We start from the raw sequence: 3719 nt of genomic DNA, 5'->3' as shown, positions 1-3719 counted from the left end.
AGAACCATGTATTGTACATAATACATTTTTGATAAAACCTGAATTTTGGTAAAAAAAAAAAAATAACGTCTTTATGTATTAAAAAAAAAACAAACAAACAGAAAAACAGCCATGAAATGGGCTACAAAGTGCCACAGACCTCTTTTTATCAAGAAAGCCAGCCATTCTGAATCTTTTCCCACCTATAGACAAGCACTTTCTTAGAAGTGCTCTCTCCTTTACAATGAAATTTGTCCCTCCCATCATTCACACAACCCTGTCTATTGTATTATCTGTAGCACAAGTACCTATAAATCTCTGCACCTCGTGGACTTTGATGAACAACTCCAACTATGCCATAGAGGAAAAGAAGCATCAAAGAACTGAGGCCTGAGCCCTCTGAGGAAAGAAACAATGTTCTTTTCTATTTTCTTTTTTTTCACCTTAAAATGTCTCCACTTTTATTCAGTAAACATGATTTTGTGACCTCAGAAACTGAGTTTACACCACTTTACATTGAGTGCCATATATCAGCATCACTCCCAAAAAGGCAACCTTATGCCTATCATCACTAAGTGCCCAGCTATTGTTACTAAGTGCCTAGCAGTCTCAGTAGCAAGTACTCTTCTTTGCTACCTTCCATTTGTCAAACTCCTGTTTGCTGTCGCTCTGATTAGTAAACAATAACAATTAACTAGTTGGTCTTTTTTACAATTTTACCATTACAATCAGTTTTTATTTCTTTTAAAAATTCTCTGCTTCCCCAGTCCAAATATATAGACAAAATAAAAATACTGATGAAAGTATAAGATTATCATGTTCAAAACTTTGAAAACTAGACCTCACAATGTCAACTCAATGTTTTTCATGCTCACATCTTCTAGTTCAATCATCTGTTTTGAGAGCTATCCATAGATTTTTACTATCATTTTTCCAAAGTCATATATAGGTAATAAATTATGGATTAGTTAGCCAAAAATATCTTTAAAATACTCAGGTGCCGAAACATTAAAAAATTTCATGTGCATTAGCTTTATAGTAGGTAAACTTAAATAATTCCAGAAAGCTCCTTTTTTAAATAAAAATTTACCAAAATAAATAGAACATGTAAAATATTTTTTAAAAAAGCTGAAAGAAAAACTCAGCATCCGCTTAAATGTATAGGCATCAGTAAAAGAACATTATTTTCACCAAAGATTATATTAAAAAGATTTACCCTTGTATTTTTTCTAAAATTCAGATTTTGATTATAGTTCACAATAAAGAAACAGGAAAAACTAATCCTAATATATTAAATTAAATTTTTATTGTATGATAAGGAGAGTTTTTTGTTTGTTTTTTGTTTTTGTTTTTGTTTTTTTACTTCCTGGCTGCCTTTCTGAAGGCTTACTCAAAGAACTGTATTTGATTTAAATTGACTTAAACTCAATGCAGTACAGAAAACTTATTTCCCGTTTGAGCACTCAGTTAAGAGAGTTAAAAGTCAAGAGTTAAGACTACCTCTTGACAATGCAAGGGCATTCAAAACCTAGCATCTACCAAAAATGATACTACTAGTATTTTAGATAGCCCTTCATCTTTATCGGATATGAATTTCATGAACAACCCAGAATATAGAGAAGGAGGTTGAACTTCCAGCCACCCACTCCTTCAGGGGACAATAGTATTCATAGTGAAATTGCTCAAACTGTGGTGTCTGACATATTTCACTTAAGAAGGAGAGATCGATACCTGACTCCAAACGGAGGAGGAGCAGAGGAAATACAAACAGCAGCAGTCCCAGACCCACCCCAAGAAGCCTGGAAAAACTCTTGACCAGGGGATTGAATCAAATACGGCTGGACAGGATGGAATAGCTCTATGACAAAGCTTGGCGAGCTTCCTTCAACTCCTCGTCTTCAACAATCAAAAAGGCATTTCCATCTGCTTCAAGTTCCTTGAATCTGTATCTCCTCATTCTAACTTGAGCCTGGATGGACAGTCAAAGAGCATGTTGATGTCATCATCATCCACTGGGTTAGGGAGCAGACTGGTGCTGGGATTGTATCTAGTTCAGAGATGGTCAAGGGGTCTTCTTTTACTCTATCTTCCTCTCATCTGGAGGATCTGCACACTGAACCCCCTTCACAGGTAAGCTGGCAATTAGGGACTCAGATACATGCATGTTAGGCAATGGGGCACCCTCATCCATAGGAACTTCTTCCTGTTCAGTGGGGGAAGGAAGGAGGGGTTGCAAAGGTTCCATGTTGATGAGCTGTTTTTTCAGGGAGTGAAAGCTGCGACTCTGAGTAATGTTGACTCTGTGCATCTCAGGAGGATCCCTCTGGGTTTTAGAGCTTGCCTCTACAACCTCTTTAGAAACTTTACCATTATATCAAAATCTTCTTCCTTTAAGAATTGTCTTGCTGCTTGGCACAGTCTTGATCTGACTGGACTTTGTATACTTAGAAAAGGCTTGGTTTTTTTACTCCACATTTCCATAAATGATTACAGGCAGCTAGTGGTGCTGAAGTATGGATTGTTAAAACAGTGTTTTTCTCTTTCTGAGAATCATCACATAAACTCATGTTCCTTCAAACTTCAATTTGCAGACATCTGAGCATTTTCTGAAATGTATTCTTTTATTTCCCTGGAATACAACAAAACCTGTAGCAGTGAATACTAAAAATGCTGTAGCACCTCTTGAATCCCTGCATAGGTGAGTATTCACCCCATCCGTTTCCAATGTGTGAGCTTTCAAGAGTGTGTTGAATTCAGCCATCACTGGGTTCTGACCTCTGAGTTCATTGTTATGAATTTCCATGACTTTTCTTTCTAACTTCTGTGACTGCTTGGGAACAATCTCAGGGTGTTCATCAAGATAGTAATCTCCCAACTCAATTTGAACAAAAAATCACCCATATAAGGAGCATCAGAAAAGGAACAGAGTGGTCGACCATGAAAAATATCTCTCTTAATATTTGTAAATATAAAAGGTACCTTGCGAGCTCTTCTTTAATCTTCAAGTGTTCATGTAGGAAGAATTTCACTCTAAAACACCTGCTGTATGGTGAGTGAGATTTCATTTGCTTGAAGATGGACTCGTTAAGCTCAAGCCAGTGCCTTCGCTTCTCTGAATCCACGTAGTGAATCCAAAGTAATCCTTCTCCAACAGGCTATGGTAGTTGCAGATGTATTCAATGAAAACTGCCCTTTCATTTCCCGTTGGATGTGTCAGGAGATCTCCGAGTTGCCCAGCAGTCAAATGGTGCACTTCGTCTCCTAGTTGAGCATTTGATAATGAACCTCCAAAAGTGAATCATTTTCATAGTCCTTCTGCCTCTTGGCGCACAGTGACAGGAAGTGAACATAGACAGTAGCACACTGGATTCAGCCATAGCAGGCACTGGGCTTGCTTGGCCCTGCTACACGTGGACATTCACACGTTCTCAATACAGTTGCTGCTCTGGGTGCAGCTCTGCCCGGAGACAGCAGGAGTGGAGGGTGTCTGCAGTCACCAGCAACAAGTGGTCTCTCTCTCTCTCTCTCTCTCTCTCTCTCTCTCTCTCTCTCTCTCTCTCTCTCTCTCTCTTTAAGGGAGAGAAAATTATGTAGAATTAAAAGTAACTCCACTTTAGGTGCCATAGGCCATCAGGATGGAGAAAGCATGGTGCAAGGATAGCTACTGTCCCTCAGTGGAAAGGGAAAAGGAAACAGAGATATTCAATTGATTTTCCACTTTTTAGAATTTGTCATCTGAG

At 38.3% G+C, this 3719-nt stretch overlaps 1 pseudogene; it reads right to left on the bottom strand.

Annotated features, from left to right (window-relative positions):
- Positions 1 to 1574: 1574 nt before the first annotated feature.
- Positions 1575 to 3329, bottom strand: LOC116911718 (annotated as a pseudogene).
- Positions 3330 to 3719: the final 390 nt, after the last annotated feature.

This window comes from Rattus rattus, chromosome 10, assembly GCF_011064425.1.
Source record: "Rattus rattus isolate New Zealand chromosome 10, Rrattus_CSIRO_v1, whole genome shotgun sequence".
Taxonomy (NCBI): Eukaryota; Metazoa; Chordata; class Mammalia; order Rodentia; family Muridae; genus Rattus; species Rattus rattus.
The sequence above is the reverse complement of the archived record's forward strand: the minus strand, read 5'-3'. Positions and strand labels throughout refer to the sequence as shown.